This window comes from Plecotus auritus (genome assembly GCF_963455305.1).
Source record: "Plecotus auritus genome assembly, chromosome: 1".
In the NCBI taxonomy this organism is placed as follows: Eukaryota; Metazoa; Chordata; class Mammalia; order Chiroptera; family Vespertilionidae; genus Plecotus; species Plecotus auritus.
In genome coordinates this window covers 111,945,363-111,965,592 of record NC_137770.1, presented here as the reverse complement: position 1 = coordinate 111,965,592, position 20,230 = coordinate 111,945,363, and the positions used below count along the sequence as shown (strand labels likewise).

The following is a 20,230-nucleotide window of genomic DNA, read 5'->3' as shown; positions in this document are numbered from 1 at the left end:
AATGCATGAATGGGTGGAACAACAAGTCTATGTTTCTCTCTCCTTCCCTCCCTTCCTCTGCCTCTAAAATCAATGAATTAAAAAAAATTGTGAGGGAGGGAAGTTCTTTACACTGATAGGATGGTAATGATGGGGAGGTCAAGACTCAGAATTTGTCTGTAGATGAAAATCCACTAGAAAAGGAGTATGTCAGAGAGAAAAGTAGTTTTGCTAATGTATTCCTGATTATTTGAAGAGCCCATGGGAGCACTTCTCAGCCTTTTGGCTGAAATCAAGTGAAAAGCCCGTGGAAGCGTGTGGCAAGGAAATGGGGGTACCCGAGAATATTCACACATGTCTGAAACAACTCAAAGGAAAATACTTGTGTTGAAAACACCTTTCCAACATATTATTAGTATGTCAGATCCAAACTCGGTGGGTTCTGAGTCTCTTGAGCTCAGTGAATGGAACGTGGCAGGGTCCCTTCAGACTAGACTGCCAGGCCTTTCGCGATTGCACTAAAGCGGGCTCTCTGCGCTTGCCGTAACGCGGACTCTACCATTGCGCTCCGAGGGGGGGATTTGGAGACAGCGGAAGAAGGCGAGCCCAGGGTGTGTGTTGGGAAGCCGGGCCCTCAGGAGGACAGTCGTTTCACGGATCCCTAACCAGCCCTTCCTTCTCCCCTTCACCCCTCCCCTCTGCCCCTGTCCGGCCCGGGCTTCTCTGTGTCTCCGCGCGGTGGCAGGTGAGCGTGGGGCGCGCGGGCTCCCAGGTTTCGCAGCGCACCCCCTAAGTCTCCGGGGCGGGTGGCGGCGGCCGGCCGGGAGGCGGCCTCGGTACAGTAATGGCAGCGCTGTGAGCTGGGGAACGCGAGTGACAGCCGCCGCCACCGCCGCCGCCGCCCACTCTCCTCGCCTGGGCTTCGTCCTTCATTCCTTCGAGCTGCCTCCCCTCCCCTTACCCCTGTCCCTGTCCCGCTTCTGCAGAAGGTAACCCCTCGGAGGGTCCGGGAGCCGGCTGCAGACGCCGGGAAACTTCCCTTCCCGGCTGATGGGTGGCGGGGATGGGGCGGAGGAAAGGAGTTGGGGGCAAAGAGGGGGGGAGGGAGAGGGAAGCGGGTGGACTGGGAAGATGGTGTCCTGTAAGTGTTCCCGGCTTCCCAGAGCGCTGTCTCCTAAGTCCAGTCACCCCCTGGACTGGGTCCCTGGCCTCTACAACCTGGCCTTGGCCGCCCCTCCCTTGGCCCCATTTTCCTCGGAAGGAAGGAAGGTGAGAGTGCGTGTACTCATGTGCTTATTTACATGCTCACAGGGATACACAACTCTGTGTTTGGGGGTAGGGGGCGGCGTCAATCTCTGGCATCCTTACCACGAGTATTTTCACTTTTGTTTCCGCAGACAACGAAGATTGATAGCTATGGGGAGGAGTAGCCTATGTACATGCTAGCCTGTCTTAACAATTAGGGTCTGGTGAAATAAGATCCTTAGGCTCTCTTCAGAGCACTTACACACTAGAAAGTCTGGACCATTCCCTACCACCCCACAAATACGTGCATGTAAATAAAACACCTGGGAACTGCACACTGATTATTGTTAAATCTTCTCCTTTCCCCCACGGATTACTATTACCATTGAAGGACCTTACTTTGGAAGTTTAAAATTTGAAAATAATAAGATATAAACTGTTAACATCTGTAGACTCTATCCTCTACCCTGTGATTTTCCATGTTTTATAAGTGTGAAGTTAGTTTACCCATGTCTTTTATGATCACCAGCCTGTCACTAAATTAAATGTTGTGGATCTTCTATAAAGTCATTTTTGCCTTATCTATCAGTTAAATATTTATTAAGCATCTGGTTCTTATGCCAAGCATAGGACACTGAAATTTCAGTTCTCCTGGAGTTTCAGTTTTGGTGGTGGGGTGGGAGAGAGAACCAATGAATGAGACATAGGAATAATTTCAGAAAATCATGTGTTATAAAGGAAATAAAATAGGGAGTTGTGGTAGTGACTGGGAGACTACTTCCGATGCTGTGGTCAGGAAAGCCCTATCTGAGATGACATTTGGCTTGATATCAGAAAAGTGAGAGGGATTTAGCCTTTGGAAATCTGACTGAAGTGTTCCTGTCCGAGGGAACAACAAATGGAAATGCCCAGAGGTAGTATCAAGTTTGGGTTTAGCGAACTGAAAGAAGCTCAGGTAAGGCTCTTGTGAAAGATAAGAAGTAAGGTCACAGCCTGGGGCTAGATTGTGTGGGGTCTTATTGCCCAAAGGCCGTTGGCTTTTATTTTTAAAGTACACTGAAAAACTATTGGAATTTTTGGAAAGCTGGGAGTGATAGGGCCTGATTTACAATCTGACTGTGGAGGAGATGCGATGAGAGGAAAAAGGAAGCAGGAAAACGGTAAAGACTGTGGCAGGCTGAGTAGGGACAAGTGTTAGGGACAAGTGAAAAAAAAGGTTTTGAGGTACATTTTGGAGTTAAAGGTATTGAATTTGTGGTTTGGATGGAAGTGCATTTCGTTGGGACTGGTGCTTTCTGGGTTTTGGGCTTTGACTGGAGGATGGCAATGCCATGTATAGAGATGGGGAAGAATTGAGGGAAGCAGGTTATATGGGGATAAGGTAGGATTGGACATGCTAAATAGATACTATTAGATATTCAAGTGGAGATTAGAAGTAGGTGTTTGGATATGCAAATCTGGAATTTAGTGGAGAGGTTAAGGAGTTGTTTATTCAACAAATATTTTCCAAGCACCAGCTATGGACCAGGCAGTGGGGATATAGTAGTGAGAAAATAGATAAAAATCTCTGTCTTCATGGGACTTAACTTTTGATGAGGAGAGAAAGAGATGGGGAGTCATCAGCATTTATCTCGGTTTATTTATGTTTTGAATAAAAACTACATTCACGTGAGTCAAAATTTAAAATGTTTAAGAGAAAAAAATGTTTAGTGGAGTATAGAATGAAAATCTATATTTTTTGTCTTCCATTAACAGTTTTGCTTGGAGCCAAACAATATAAATGTTTTCTTACATGTGCTTCCAAAGATGTATTTTATGCACATATAAGCAAATATGTACATATTCTCCCTACTTTGCAAAATTGGTAGCATACTTTACCTGCTTTGACACCTTGCATTTTTTTAGAGTATTAAATAGTATTTAAAAGTTATGAAACATGAAGGGCCCACCTAAGGAAACACGTAGAAAGCAGAGGAGAAAGTCATGGGGCATGGGCAACATTTTCTAAGATGGTCTTTGCCCTCTGAATTTTGGACCTACAGATGTGGAGTTGTTTAAAGAGCTTTTTGTTTTATAAAAGTTTGCATTGTTTCTTTTGTGCCCCTTTCTTATCTGCCTGTTTTCTTTAAAAAATTAAAAAAAATTGATTTCAGAGAGAAGAAGGGGGAGGGAGAGAAAACTAGAAACATCAATGATGAGAGAGAATCATTGATCTGCTGCCTTCAGCACACCCCCTACTGGGGATGGAGCCCACAACCCAGTTCTGCCCTGAAGGGAAATCAAACCATGGCCTCCTGGATTATGGGTTGACGCTCAACCACTGAGCCATACCACAGGGCAGCCTGTCCTTCTTATATGCTGGAAAAATATTTTATTATTATTGAAAGCACTGTTTTCATGTATGTATTGTCAAATTAAAGTAAATTGATGATAGGATCAGGCCTTGAATCTTAATATGTTGAAGACTTTTTACTGGCTAATGTTAAATCTTGGAAAAAGCAGAAATTTGGAATGTTACCATTTATAATAAGTTATTGATCTTTGAGATATATGACTGAATTATCCCTCAGTAATCAGTTAATCACAGTATCTGTTCAGAGTGATCTGGCTCCTTGCCTAGGTTTGAATTGTAACAGTCATGGTTTTATTACTACATTGCAGAAGTTAGCATAATCCTTTTGTTACTGTCTTCAATATATAGATTCATCCTATGTTACTACTTTGATTTGTAAAGGCCTATTGGAGATACTGGACCCATGCAGTTCTTTTGGTTCTTAAAAGTTTTTTTTTTGAAGTACAGACTAACTTTTTAATCCATATCCTTAAATACCAATCTGGGTAACAGCAAAATGAGAAGCCTACATACTCAACAAATATTTTATTTTTGATTCTTAAAAGTTTTGAAATGCATAGTGTTAAGATCATGTTGTTAGCATCTGCAACAACATTTGGGGTGCAGTTGAACCCTGTTAATTGAGTCACCTGGAGGAAGGGAGATGGAATATTTTCTGTAAGTTGCTTTAAGCATTATTACTTCGAAGAATTAAAAATCTGGACTCATATTGGGTTTTCTACTGAATTTATAATGCTTTCTATATTGGATGACATTTTGATTTTCAGTTAGCTGTATTTAGCCAGATGCTTTCTATATAAATTGATATAACTATTTATTTTATTTTATTTTTCAAAAATGTACTTATTTTTTATGTATATTTTTTCCTTATCCCCCCCCATTACCCCCTCCCATCCCCCTCACTCATGTCCTCACCCCTCTGTAGTCTGTGTCCATTGGTTAGGCTTATACGCATGCATACAAGTCCTTCGGTTGATCTTGCCCCCTTACCCCCACCCTCCCCTACCTTCCCTCTGAGGTTTGACGGTCTGATGGATGTTTCTGTCTCTGGATCTGTTTTTGTTCATCAGTTTATGTTGTTCATTATATTCCATAAATGAGTGAGATCATGTGATATTTATCTTTCTCTGACTGGCTTATTTCACTTAGCATAATGCTCTCCAGTTCCATCCATGCTGTTGCAAATGGTAAGAATTCCTTCTTTTTTACCGCAGCGTAGTATTCCATTGTGTAGATGTACCACAGTTTTTTAATCCACTCATCTGTTGGTGGGCAGTTAGGCTGTTTCCAAATCTTAGCTATTGTAAATGGTACTGCTGTGAACATAGGGGTGCATATATCCTTTCTGATTCGTGTTTCTAGTTTCTTGGGATATATTCCTAGAAGTGGGATCACTGGGTCAAATGGGAGTTCCATTTTTAGTTTTTTGAGGAAACTCCATACTGTTCTCCACAGTGGCTGCACCAGTCTGCATTCCCACCAGCAGTGCACGAGGGTTTCTTTTTCTCTGCATCCTCGCTGGCACTTGTCCTTTGTTCATTTGTTGATAATAGCCATTCTGACAGGTGTGAGATGGTACTGCATTGTTGTTTTGATTTGCATCTCTCTGATGATTAGTGACTTTGAGCATGTTTTCATATGTCTCTTGGCCTTCCTTCTGTCTTCTTTCGAAAAGTGTCTATTTAGATCAGTTGCCCATTTTTTGATTGGGTTGTTTATCTTCTTTTTGTTATGCTGCATGAGTTCCCTGTAAAAGTTGGAGATTAAACCCTTATCGGTGATGACATTGGCTAATATGTTCTCCCATGCAGTGGGCTTTCTTGTTGTTTTGTTGATGGTTTCTTTTGCTGTGCAAAAGCTTTTTATTTTGATGTAGTCCCATTTGTTTATTTTCTCTTTAGGATCCATTGCCCTAGGAGCAGTATCAGTGAAGAAATTGCTTCGGCATATGTCAGAGATTTTTCTGCCTGTGGATTCCTCTAGTATTTTTATGGTTTCCCATCTTATGTTTAAGTTCTTTATCCATTTTGAATTTATTTTTGTGTATGGTGTAAGTTGGTGGTCTAGTTTCATTTTTTTTGCATGTATCTCTCCAATTTTCCCAACACCATTTATTGAAGAGAGTGTCTTGGCTCCATTGTATGTTCATGCTCCTTTGTCAAATATTAATTGAGCATAGTGGTTTGGGGCGATTTTTGGGTTCTCTATTCTATTCCATTGATCTATATGTCTGTTCTTGTGCCAGTACCAGGCTGTTTTGAGAACAGTGGCTTTCTAATACAGCTTGATATCTGGTATTGAGATCCCACTTACTTTGTTCTTCTTTCTCAGGATTGCTGCAGTTATTCGGGGTCTTTTTTTTTATTCCAGATGAATTTTTAGAAAGTTCGTTCTAGGTCTGTGAAATATGCCATTGGTATTTTAATGGGGAGTGCATTGAATCTATAGATTGCTTTGGGTAGTATGCACATTTTGATGATGGTGATTCTACCAATCCATGAACACGGTATGTTCTTCCATCTGTTTATGTCTTCCTCTATCTCTTTTTTCAGTGTCCTGTAGTTTTCCACGTATAGGTCTATTACCTCCTTAGTTAAGTTTATTCCGAGGTATCTTAATTTTTTTGGTGTGATGGTAAATGGGATTGCCTTTTTAGTCTCTCTTTCTGTAAGTTCATTATTCGTGTATAGAAATGCCATAGATTTCTTGGCGTTAATTTTATATCCTGCAACATTGTCGAATTCATTTATTAAATCTAATAATTTTTTGATGCCGTCTTTAGGGTTTTCTATGTACAGTAGCATGTCATCTGCGAATAAGGACATTTTTATTACTTCTTTTCCAATTTGGATGCCTTTTATTTCTTCTTCTTGTCTGATCGCAATGGCTAGTGCTTCCAATACTGTGTCTAACAGGAGTGGTGAGAGTGGGCATCCCTGTCTTGTACCTGTTCTTAGGGGAAATGCTTTTAGTTTTTGCCCATTGAGTATGATGTTGGCTATGGGTTTGTCATATATGGCTTTTATTATGTTGAGGTATGATCCTTCTATTCCCACCTTGCTGAGAGTTTTTATCAAGAAAGGGTGTTGGATTTTGTCAAATGCTTTTTCTGCGTCAATTGATATGACTATGTGATTTTTATCTCTCAATTTGTTTATGTGATATATCACGTTTATTGATTTGCAGATATTGTACCATCCTTGCATCCCCGGGGTAAATCCTACTTGGTCATGGTGTATGATCTTTCTGATGTAGTGCTGGATCTGATTTGCTAGAATTTTGTTGAGGATTTTGGCATCTACGTTCATGAGGAATATTGGCCTGTAATTCTCTTTCATTTTGTTGTTTTTATCTGGTTTTGGTTATTAGGATGATGCTGGCTTCTTAGAAGGAGTTTGGAAGTGTTCCTTTCTCTTAAATTGTTTGGAATAGTCTGAGGAGGATAGGTTTTAGTTCTTCCTTGAATGTTTGGTAAAACTCTCCTGTGAAGCCGTCTGGCCCGGTGGCTTTTGTTTGCTGGAAGCTTTTTGATGGCTGCTTCAATTTTTTCCATAGTTATCGGCCTATTGAGATTTTTAGAATCTTCCTGATTGAGTTTTGGAAGGTTGTATTTTTCTAGGAATATGTACATTTCCTCCAGTTTGTCGGAACAGAGTTGTTTATTGTGTGTGTGTGTGTGTGTGTTTTTTTTTTTTTAACAATCCTTTGTATTTCTGTGGGGTCTGTTGTTATTTCTCCTCTTTCATTTCTGATTTTATTTATTTGGGTCCTCTATTTTTGCTTCTTGGTGAGTCTGGCTAGAGGTTCATCAATCTTGTTTATCCTTTCAAAGAACCAGCTCTTGGTTTCATTGATCTTTTGTATTTTTTTTTGGTCTGTATGTCATTCATTTATGCTCTGATCTTTATTATCTCCTTCCTTCTGCTCACTCTGGGCTTTTCTTGTTGCTCTCTTTCTAATTCTTTGAGTTGTAGAGTTAGATGATTTATTACTGTTTTTTTCTTGTTTTTTTTGAGGTACGCCTTTAGAGCTATAAACTTCCCTCTCAGGACTGCTTTCATTGTGTCCCGTAGATTTTGGATTGTTGTATTTTTATTGTCATTTGTTTCCAGGATGTTTTTAATTTCTTCTTTGATCTCTTTGGTAACCCAGTCATTGTTTAATAGCATGCTATTCAGCTTCCAAGTGTTTGAATTTTTTGGATTGTTTTTATTGTAGTTTATTTATAATATTATTCCATTGTTGTCTGAGAAAATGCTTGGTATGATTTCAGTCTTCTTGAATTAGGGGAGACTGTGCTTGTGACCCAATATGTGGTCTATTTTTGGAAATGTCCCATGTGCACTTGAGAAGAACATATATTCAGTGGCTTTGGGGTGAAATGTTCTGAAGATGTCAATTAAGTCCATCTGACCTAGTGAGTCATTTAGAATTGCTGTTTCTTTGCTGATGTTTTGTCTAGAGGATTTATCCCGTGATGTCAGTGGTGTATTAAAGTCCCCTGCTGTGATTGTATTGTTGTCGATCTCTCCCTTGATATCTTCCAGAATTTTTTTTTTTTTTTATGTATTTGGGTGCTCCTGCATTGGGTGCATATATGTTTATCAGGGTTATATCCTCTTGTTGTATTGATCCCTTTAGTATTATGAAGTGGTCTTCCTTATCTCCTGTTAAGGCCTTCACTTTGAGGTCTATTTTGTCAGATATAAGTATTGCTACCCCAGCTTTTTTTTATTTCCATTTACCTGAAAGATATTTTTCCATCCCTTCACTTTCAGTCTGTGTGGGTCCCTTGTTCTGAGGTGGGTCTGTTGTAGACAGCATATATATGGGTCATGTTTTTTTATCCATTCAGCCACTCGATGTCTTTTGATTGGAGCATTTAGTCGGTTTACGTTTAAAGTTATTATTGAAAGGTACTTGTTTGTAGCCATTTTTATGTTTTGTGCCTGTGTTCTTTCTTACCTTTTTATTTCTTCTTTTTATACCAGTCCCTGTAGCATTTCTTGCATTGCTGCTGGTGGTGATAAACTCCCTTAGCCTTTTTTTGTCTGTGAAGCTCCTTATTTCCCCTTCAATTTTGAATGATAGCCTTGCTGGATAGAGTATTTTTGGATTCAGTCCCTTGGTTTGCATCACTTTGTAAATTTCCTTCCATTCTTTTCTGGCCTAATGTGTTTCTGTTGAGAAATCATTTGATAATCTAATGGGAGATCCCTTAAATGTAACTTCTGTCTCTCTCTTGCAGCCTTTAAGATTCTCTCTTTGTCTTGAACATTTGCCATCATAATTATGATGCATTTTGGTGTGTGTCTTTTCAGGTTCATCTTGTTTGGGACTCCCTGTGCTTGTGTGACTTTTTCCTTCCCCACCTCAGGGAAGTTTTCTAACATTATTTCTTCAAATAGGGTTTCTAACCCTTCTTCCTCTTCCTGTTGTTCTGGCACCCCTATTATTCATATGTTGCTTTGTTTCATGTTGTCCCATAGCTCCCTTAGGCTCTCCTCCTGTCTTTTAATTTTTCTCCAATTGCAGTTCAGTTTGGGTGTGTTTTGCTTCCCTGTCTTTTAATTCGCTAATTTGGTCCTCCGCTTCTCCTTGTGTACTGTTGAAACTTTCCATGGTATTTTTTATTGCAGCTATATCACTCTTCATTTCTTTTTGATTCTTACTATATAACTTATTGATTTTTTCATCCATTTCTTCTTGATTCTTACATAAGTTGTTGATTTTTTCCTCCATCCAGTTTATGAACTAGTTCTTTTTCTGACATATTGCATGCCTCTCTTTCACTCTGTTGCTTTTCTTTCCTTTGGGGGTTTCTCTCTACCAATTCTGATCTAGATGTCGAGTCGTGCAGGGGCTGCTCCTTGGGTGGCAGTGGCTTCTCAGGCTGCGGTTGCTCCTCGGGCAGTCGCAGAAGCAGTTGCTCCTCAGTTGGCATTGGCTCCTCTGGTGTGTGCTGTTCACAGCAGTGGTGTCCCCTCTGGCTGGTGGGGGAAGCTGCTCGCATAGCTGCTGTTCTTTGGATGGGGGTGAGCTGATCATGAGGCTGCTGCTCCTCGGACGGGGGCGGACTGCTCACGTGGCTGCTGCTCCTTGGATTGGGGCTGACTGCACACTGCTGCTGCTCCTCAGGTGAGGCGGGCTGCTCGTGAGTTTGCCACTTCTTGGGCAGGGGCAGGTTGCTTGCAGGGCTGCTGCTGCTCGTACAGGTGCAGGTTGCTTGCGCAGTTGCTGCTCCTCGGACGGGGTATGGGCTGCTTGTGTGGCTGCTGCTCCTCGGGGTGGGGGTGGGTGGGCCGCTCACCCAGCTGCGGCTTGTCGGACAGGTGGAGGCTGCATGTGGCTGTTGCTCTTCGGACCAGTATCGGCTGCGCAGGGCTGCCTCTCCTCAGATGTGGGTGGTCTGCTCGTGTGGCTGCTGCTCCTCGGACTGGGGCTGGCTGTTCGGGTGGCTGCTGCTCCTCAGGTGGGAGTGAGCTGCACGTGTGGCTGCTGCTCCTTGTACGGGGGCGGTCTGCTCGCGCGGCTGCTGCTCTTCAGATGGGGGACAGGCTGCTTGCGCGGCTGATGCTCCTCGGGCGGGAGTGAGCTGCACGTTGCAGCTGCTGCTCCTCGGACAGGGGTGCGCCGCTCACCCAGCTGCTGCTCATTGGACAGGTGCAAGCTGCATGTGGCTTCTGCTCCTCGGACCAGTGTGGACTGTGCAGGGCTGCTGCTCCTCAGATGTGGGCGGTCTGCTCGTGTGGCTGCTGCTCCTCGGAATGGGGCAGGCTGCTTGGGTGGCTGCTGCTCCTTGAATTGGGGCAGGCTGCTCGCAGTGCTGCTGTTCCTCGTATGGGGGCCGGCTGCTCACACAGCTGCTGCTCCTCGGATGGGGAAAATGGCCATTTCTTGTTATCATTCAGCTCAATGATATCCTACTTTTCCCATATCAGGTTCGCTGGATGGGAAGTAGGAAGCAGCGATATACCTATTTATTTTCTGAGATTGTTCTTGGTTTAAGAACTGTTTAGTTTGATTTTTGTTGTTATTTTTATTGTTACCTCTCTTTAATTCTTTTTTTGCCTGAGATTAAAATAAGCAGCAAGTTTCTACATTGCAGAAATATAATCTTTGATAGGAAAGACTTACTAGTACTTTCTGAAGTGTTAGACATTAATTATTACATATACTGGTAAGACCACTGTGTGAAATATGTGAGGGGTTTGTTAAGCTTAAACTCTGTAAATGTATAGGATTAATGTCCTATTTGAAGATTTAGTTATTGTTGCTATTTAATCATTAGATTATAGTCTCTGTGTGCGTCAGAATTTTTCATCAATCAAGTTGAGTTTTATCATTTTAGAGGTCTGGAATATAGGAAATAAGTATCTATTAACTCAGTGACTTAAGTCTTGTTTTAATGTAGGTTGCTTTTCAAATAATAAAATGTTGGGTTTACCCTGTATAAATATTTCTTGGATTTCTCAACTTTGTTTTAATTCAGTTGAAGGAGAAAAAGTACTGGATACTTAAAAACATTAATACATTTTTTTTTTTGAAATAATTTTAGACTTACAGAGAAGTTGCAAAAAATGGTACAGAGAGCTCAGTTATACCTTCACCCAGCTTTCCCTAATGTTAACTTATATAACCAGAACACAGTGATCAAATCCAGGAAATTAACATTGTTACAATACTATTAACTAAATTATAGACCTTATTTGAATCTCATCAGTTTTTCCACTAATGTCCTTTTTCTGTTTCAGGATTCCATCTGAGATCAGACATGGCATTTAGTTGTGTCTCCCTAGTCTCTTCTGATAGTGACGCTCTTTTCTTACCATTCATGACCTTCACACTTGTAATGAGTGTAATTGGTTTTTTCAGAATATCTCTAAATTTGAGTTTGTCTGATATTTTCTCATTATTAGGTTGAGGTTATACATTTTTGGGAAATACTACAAAAGTGATGTTGTATCCTACTCAGTGCATCATTATCACAGGATACAAGATGTCACTAAACCGATTTAGAGATGATGTTAGCTCTCATTTGGTTAAGGTTATGTCTGTTAAATTTCTCTACTTGTAAAGTTACTATCTTTCTCTTTATAAATATTATCTTGGGGAGATGCTTTGAAACTGTGCAGATATCTTGTTCTCAAAACTTCTGCATTTTCTCTGCTGCAACCTTGGAATCGATCATTCCTCCAAGGGTCTTAAGTATTTTACGTACTTAGAATATAACTTTTTCTAAACCTGTTCATTTAAAAAACTAATTATAGTATATTATCTTACCTGAAATTTAGGCTCCGGTATTATATTTTATGGGTAATTTTTTGAATGGCCACATATATATTTAAATATGTTTTTATTGATTTCAGAGAGAAAGGGAGAGGGAGAGAGAGATAGAAACATTAGTGATGAGAGAGAATCATCAATCGGCTGCCTTGATTTTCTTAATTGCTTCTTTATTCTCATCTTTACATTAGGTTACCTAGCTGTTCTCTTAGAACTGGTAACTGATTTTAAAACTGTTGATGTCAAATTATTAGTATTTACTGATTTTTATGGGCATGATAAGGAAAGCATGGTTTTATTATTATTATTTTTATATTTTCATTGATTTCAAAGAGGAAGAGAGATATATTAACATCAATGATGAGAGAGAATCATTGATTGGCTGCTTCCTGCACACCCCCTATTGGGGATCAAGCCTGAAATCTGAGCATGTGCCCAGACTGGGAAATTGAGCCATGGCTCCTGGTTCATAGGACGATACTCAATCACTGAGCCATGCTGGCTGGGCTGTTATTATTACTATTATTTTGTTAATCTTCACCCATGGATATTTTTTCCATTGTTTTTAGAGAGAGTGGGAGGGAGGGGAAGAGAGAGAAGAGGAACATTAATATGAGAGGCAAACATCGATTAGTTGCCTCCACATGCACCTCGAGTGGGGCTGGGGATCGAATCTGCAACCCAGGTACGTGCCCTTGACTGGGAATCGAACCCGAGACCCTTCAGTGTGCAGGTTAACCCTCTAACCACTGAGTCATACCAGCCAGGGCAAGTTTTATTTTTATTTTAAAATATGTTTTTATTGATTTCAGAGAGTAAGGGAGAGGGAGAGAGAGATAGAAATAGAAACATCAGTGATGAGAGAGAATCATCAATTGGCTGCTTTCTGCATGCCGCTGCCTGATGATCGAGCTCACAAACGCGGCATGTGCCCCGATAAGCAATTGAACATTGACCTCCTGGTTCATGCTTTGATGCTCAACCACACAGCCACACTGGATGGGCAAGTTTTATTTTTTTTATTAAACAAAATATTCGATACATATTAGATTGTAAGTTAAAGTGTTTGAAAAATTTTAAGCATAGTGCATGATATAACTAGATTTGTATTTGGAAAGCTTCCATTGGCCTTGGGATGTGGATGTACCAAGGGGGCAAAAAAGGATACAGGCAGATCATTTAGGAGGTTATTGGGTGGTAGTTGGGTTAGAGGTGGTGGTTTAGATTAGGGTGATGTTAGTGGAAATGGGAAGAAATGTGTTCAAGAAATGGTTAGGCCCTGGCCCATGTATTTTGGTTGGTTGGAGCATTGTCCCATACACTGAAAGGTCATAGGTTGGATTCCCAGTCAGGGCATATACCTAGGTTGTGGATTTGGTCCCTGGTTGGGGTGCCTATGAGAGCCAACCAATTAATGTTTCTCATGTCAATGTGTCTCTCTCCTTTCCTCTCTCTAAAAATCTATAAACATATCCTTAGGCGAGGTTAAAAAAAGAAGAAATGGTTTGAACATAGAGTTGGCAGAAATTGATGGATTGGATTAATTTGTAGAGGAGAATAGGAAATCCAGAATAATTATAAAATTAAATTTCTGGCTTGAGTGAGGTGGATGACAATGTCATTACTGATATGTGGCATACTGGAAAAGGATGGACATGTTGCATTTTGAGGGGTTACGTTTGTTGAGGTATTACTTTCATAGAGTAAAATTCACCCTAAAAAAGATACATTTCTTTGAGTTTTGGAGAAAATTTAAAAGAAATCTTCAACCGAGGATATGTTTTTTAAAAATTGATTTTAGAGAAAGAGGAAGGGAGAGAAAGATTGAGAAAGAAACATTGATGTGAGAAAGAAACATCTATTGGTTGCCCCTTTATGCGCCCAGACTGGGATTGAACCTGCAACTTTTTTTTTTTTTTTAATATATTTTATTGATATTTCACAGAGAGGAAGGGAGAGGGATAGAGAGCTAGAAACATCGATGAGAGAGAAACATCGATCAGCTGCCTCCTGCACACCCCCCACTGGGGATGTGCCCGCAACCAAGGTACATGCCCTTGACCGGAATCGAACCTGGGACCTTTCAGTCTGCAGGCCGACGCTCTATCCACTGAGCCAAACCGGTTTCGGCAGAACCTGCAACTTTTATTTTATTTTTATTATTTTTATTTTTAAAAGGATATTTCTTTATTGATTTCAGAGAGGAAGGGAGAAGGAGCGAGAAATAGAAACATCAATGAGAGAGAATCATTGATCGGCTGCCTCCTGCACGCCTCCTACTGTGGATCGAGCCCGCAACCCAGGCATGTGCCCTTGGCCTGAATCGAACCTGGGACCTTTCAGTCCACAGGCTGATGCTCTATCCATTGAGCAAAACCAGCTAGGGCTATTCCTAAGTTTCTAATTTTTTTTTTTGATGCAATTGTAAATGGGATTGTTTTCTTAATTTCTCTTTTTGATAGTTCATTATCTATACTAATAAAAGGGTAATATGCTAATTAGACCGGATAGAGCGGACGTCTGGGGAGAGCGGTTAGGTGTGATCAGGCCAGCAGGGGAGAGCAGTTAGGGGCGATCAGGCTGGGAGGGGAGAGCAGTTAGGGGCAATTAGGCCTGCAGGGGAGAGTGGTTAGTGGCGATCAGGCAGGCAGGCAGAGGCGGTTACGGGCGATCAGGCAGGCAGGCAGAGGGGTTAGGGGCGATCAGGCAGTCAGGCAGGTGAACAGTTAGGAGCCAGCGGTCCCAGATTGCAAGAGGGATGTCTGACTGCTGGTTTAGGCCCAATCCCTAATTTTGTGCACCGGGCCTCTAGTTAATGTATAAAAACATGGCTATTTTATGCATATTGATTTTGTATTATTCAACTTCACTTTGATTCTAAAAGTTTTTAGAGTTTTTTTGTATGTAATATGCCATCTACAATGACAATTTTACTTTTCTCTCTTCTGATTTTGATGCCTTTTATTTCTTTATTTTTCTTGTCTAATTGCTCTGGCTAGGATTTCCAATATTATGTTGAATAATAGTGACAAGAGTATAGGATATTAATGTGGTTTGTCACATATGGCCTTATTATGTTCAGTATGTTCCCTCTATGTCCACTTTTTTCAGCATTTTTACAGTAAAAGAAAATTGAATTTGTCATGCTTGTTCTGCATCTATTGAGATGATCATTTGATTTTTATCCTTCCTTTCGTTAATGGTATATTACATTGATTGATTTGTGCATGTTGAACCATCATACCCCTGGAATAAATCCCACTTGATCATGGTTTATGATCCTTTTAATGTATTGTTGAATCTGGTTTGCTAATATTTTGTTGAGGATTTTTGGGTTTATTCATTGGGGATATTGGCCTGTCTTCTTGTGGCATGCTTGTATGGTTTTGGCATCAGGGTAGTGCTGGTTTATAAAAGGAGTATGGAAGTATTCCTTCCTCTTCTGTTTTTCTGGATGAGTTTGATGAGGATTGGTATTAATTCTTATTTGAATGGTTGGCAGAATTCACTAGTGAAGCCATCTGGTCCTGAACTTTTATTTGTTGGGAGTTTTTTTTTTTTTTAATTATTATTTTTTTAAATATATTTTATTGATATTTTACAGAGAGGAAGGGAGAGGGATAGAGAGCTAGAAACATCGATGAGAGAGAAACATCGATCAGCTGCCTCCTGCACACCTCCCACTGGGGATGTGGCCACAACCAAGGTACATGCCCTTGACTGGAATCGAACCCGGGACCCTTCAGTCCGCAGGCCGACGCTCTATCCACTGAGCCAAACCGGTTTCGGCTGTTGGGAGGTTTTTTTTTTTTTTTTTTTTTTTTTAAATATATTTTATTGATTTTTTACAGAGAGGAATAGAGAGTCAGAAACATCGATGAGAGAGAAACATCGATCAGCTGCCTCCTGCACACCTCCCACCGGGGATGTGCCCGCAACCAAGGTACGTGCCCTTGACCGGAATCGAACCCGGGACCCTTCAGTCCGCAGGCCGACGCTCTATCCACTAAGCCAAACCGGTTTCGGCTGTTGGGAGGTTTTTGATGCAATCTCTTTAGTAATCAGCTGTTCATATTTTCTGTTTCTTTCATGAATCAGTCTTGGTTGGTTGTATGTTTCTAAGAATTTATCCATTTTTTCTAGGTTGTTGAAATTGTTGTATATAATTATTCATGGTAGTCTTCTATGATCCTTTGTATTTCTGTGCTATCACTTATAATGTCTCCTTCATTTCTGATTTTATTGTTTGAGTTCTTGCTTTTTTGTTCATGGTAAGTCTAGCAAAAGTTCTGTCAATTTTGTTTATTTTTCTTCAAAAAGCCAGCTCTTAGTTTCATTGATCTTTTCTATTACCTTTTAAGTCTATTTCATTTATTTCTACTCTGGTCTTTGTTATTTCATTTTTTTGTATTAACTTTGGACTTTATATAGTTTTTTGAGGTTTGAAGTTAGGTTGTTTATTTGAAATTTTTTGTTTCTTGATGTGGACATTTCTTCCCTCTTAGCACTGGTCTTGCTGTAGTCCATAAATTTTGGTGTGTTGGATTTCCATTTTCATTTGTCACAAGGTAGTTTAAAAATTTTTTTATTTCTTCTTTAACCCATTGGTCGCTTAGTAGCATACTGTTTAACCTCCACATACATGGGTGGTCAAAAGTAGGCTTACAGTTATTCCTATAGAAAAAGATATGCAGGTTATGATTATTATAATAGCTTTATTTTATTTTTAAAATATGCTTTTATTGATTTTAGAGGAAGGGAGAAGGAGAGAGAGATAGAAACATTGATCAGCTGCCTCCTGCACACCCCCAACTGGGGATTGAGCCTGCAACTCAGGCATGTGCCCTGACCTGGAATCGAACCAGTCACCTCTTGGTTCATGGGTTGATGCTCAACCACTGAACCACATCGGCCAGGACTACAATAGCTTTATTAACTCAAAAGAATAAACTTGGTTTCGCATGCTCAAAACTGTAAACCTACTTTTGCCAGCCCTGTATTTGTGACTGAGTTGTCTTCTTGTAATTCATTTCTCGTTTATACCATTATGGTTAGAGAAGATGCTTGATATTATTTCAATTTTCTCAAGTTTTATTAAGACTTGTTTTGTGGCCTAATACATAATCTATCCTGGAGAATGCTCTGTGTGCATTTGAGAAGAATATGTATTTTGTTGCTTTTGGGTGGAATGTTCCATGTGTATCTGTTAAGTTTATCTAATGTGTTGTTTAAGGCTGATGCTTCCTTATGATTTTCTGTCTGGATGATCTATCCATTGATGCATAGGGGGATTAAAGTCCCCTCCTGTTATTGTATTGCTGTTTATTTCTTCCTTTAGGTCTGTTAATTTGTTTTATATATTTAGACATTCCTATGTTGGATGAATAAATAATTGTAAATATGATATTCTCTTCTTAAATTGACCCCTTTATCATCAAGTTCCCTTCTTTGTCTCTTATTACAGTCTTTGTTTTAAGTCTACTTATTTTCTGGTACAGGTATAGCTGCCACAGCTTTCTTTTGGTTTCTATTTGCATGGAATATCTTTTTCTTCCCTTCACTTTCAGTCTCTGTGTGTCTTTAGATCTGAACTGAGTCTCTTGTAGGCAGTGTATAGATGAGTCTTGTTGTTTTTTTTTAATCCATTCAGACATTCTATATCTTTTTAAAAATATGTTTTTATTGATTTTAGAGAGAGAAAGGGAGAGAGATAGAAACACCAGTGAGAGAGAAATATCGATTGGCTGCCTCCTGCACGACCCCCACCAGGGATGTGCCCTGACTGGGATTGAACCCGGGACCTCTAGGTTCATGGGTTGATGCTCAACCGTTCAGCCACATCAGCCGGGTCCACGCTATATCTTTTGATTGGAGAATTTAGTTCATTTACATTGAAATAATTATTGATAGGTATGTACTTACTGCAATTTTGTTTATTGTTTTCTGGCTGTTTTATAGTTCTTGTTTGTTTCTTCTTCCCTTATTCTCTTCCTTTGTGGTTTGATGATTTTCTTTAGTGGTATCCTTAGAGTACTTCATCTTTTGTGTATCGCATGTTTTTGCTTTGTGGTTACTTTGAGCCTTAACATATAACAATTTGTATTTGTAACAGTCTGTTTTAAGTTGATAACAATTTAAGACTGAATGCATTCTAATGCTCTACATTTTAACCTTCTTTCCCTATGTTTTATGCTTTTGATGTCACATTTTACATTTTTTATTTTGTGTATCTTTTAACAAATTATTATAGTTATATTTTTACTTTTGCCTTTTAATCTTCATACTAGCTTTATAAGTAATAACCCAGTACTTTTACTATATATTTATTATTTCTTCTTAGTATTATTCCAAGATCAGAGTTTTTAATGTTGATGAAGTCCAATTTTTTTTTTACCATTTTATTTTATGGGTTAGGCTTTTTATGCTTTAGCTAGAAAATCTTTGCTTAGTTCTTCCAGGGGTCCTCAAACTACGGCCCGCGGGCCACATGCGGCCCACCGAGGACATTTATCCGGCCCGCCGGGTGCCGCTGCCTGTCCTGCTTAGCAGCCGACTCGTCCCGGGCCCGCAGTGTGCATAGGAATTGGTTCATAGTTTTTTTTTTTTTAAACTATAGTCCGGCCCTCCAACGGTCTGAGGGACACTGAACTGGCCCCCTGTTTAAAAAGTTGGAGGACCCCTGGTTAGACTGTAATGTAATCTACCTAAATTATCCCCAAATTTTTCACCAGAGCTAATAACTCCTTTCATTGGCCAAATATACCAAGTAGTGGCAGGGTGAGGTGCGAAGAGTCCAGACAAATTATGGCCCATGGGGCCAAATCCTTTTTGTAAATAAAGTTTCATTGGAATACAACCATGCTTGTTGTCTTTGGTTGCTTTTGTGCTACAGTGGCAGAATTGAGTAGTTATAACAGAGAATGAATGTCTTTCAAAGCTTAAAATATATACTTCCTGCCGAAACCGGTTTGGCTCAGTGGATAGAGCGTCGGCCTGCGGACTCAAGGGTCCCGGGTTCGATTCCGGTCAAGGGCATGTACCTTGGTTGCGGGCACATCCCCAGTGGGAGGTGTGCAGGAGGCAGCTTATCGATGTTTCTCTCTCATCGATGTTTCTAGCTCTCTATCCCTCTCCCTTCCTCTCTGTAACATATCAATAAAATATATTTAAAATATATATATATATATATATACTTCCTAGGGGGAAGTAGGAGAGGATATGGGGGGATAAATGGTGATAGAAGGAGACTTGACTTGGGGTGGTGAACACACAATACAATATACAGATGATGTACAATATTATAGAATAGTGCACCGGAAACCTATATAATTCTGTTAACCAATGCCCCCCTCTCCCCCAATAAATTCAATTAAAATTGGCGTGGTTCAGGGGTTGAGCCTTGAACCAGGAAGTCATAGTTCGATTCCCTGTCAGGGCACATGCCCAGGTTGCAGGCTCGATCCCCAATAGGGGGCATGGAGGAGGGAGGTGATCAATGATTCTCTCTCATTGATGTTTCTATCTCACTCTTCCTCTCCCTTTCTCTCTGAAATCAATAAAAATATTTTTTATAAAGAACTTATTAAATTTATAGGAAAAGTTTTTTGATCTTTGAAACAGTCTATTAGTTCCCTTATCCCCTTTCCTTTTCTTGGAGATAACCCTCCTGTGAGTCCTTTGTTCTGTGTTTATCTGGACAGGTTATTTTAAAAATCTGCATAGCTGCTGTTCTGGAAAAATTCCTATGCCTTTCTCTGTTTCTGGGGTTCCAAATCTTTCTTGGTTTGTTCCATTCCCTCATGATATTTTCTGGAGAAAAAAAAAGGCTGCATTGGAAAATTATTTGCTATCACTCTTCGTAGAGAATTCTAGGTGATTAGTTTTCCTTGAGAATTTTAAAGGAATTGCTTTACATTACCTTCCAGCTTCCAGTGTTGCTATTGCGAAATCAAAATACTTTTAATTCCTAGTCTGTTTTTCTTTTCTGGAAACTTTTGGAAATTTTTATCCCAAATGTTTTAATATGTCAAAAAGAAGTGCCTTGTTATTTATTTTTAAAATAATAACTTCTGCCTATTGAATAGGCTCTTCCCCCCCCCCCCCATTTAAAAAAAGTTTATCTTTATTATTAAAAGTATTACATAGCCCTAGCCAGTTTGTTTCAGTGGATAGAGCATCAGACTGCGGACCAAAGGGTCCTGGGTTCGATTCCAGTTAAGGGCACGTACTTTGGTTGCAAGATCCTCCCCAGCCTGGGCTCTGGTCGGGGCTCGTGCAGGAGGCAACCAATCGATGTGCTTCTCTCACATTGATGTTTCTCTCTGTCTTTCCCTCTCTTCCACTCTCCCTAAAAACCAATGGAAAAAT

The 20,230-nt window shown here is 40.1% G+C and overlaps 1 protein-coding gene across 3 annotated transcripts in view; it reads left to right on the top strand.

The window, feature by feature from the left end:
* Nucleotides 1-562: 562 nt before the first annotated feature.
* The window catches only part of CUL2 (cullin 2), a 156,428-nt gene continuing 136,760 nt past the window's right edge, over nucleotides 563-20,230 (top strand). The window contains exon 1 of one of the 3 annotated variants that reach the window (XM_080643535.1): nucleotides 563-724. The gene's annotated coding sequence lies outside the window, so the exon portion shown is untranslated. Of the gene's footprint in view, nucleotides 725-778; nucleotides 1,249-20,230 lie in introns of those variants that run through there. The other 2 variants (XM_080643534.1, XM_080643536.1) reach the window with 2 other exon arrangements.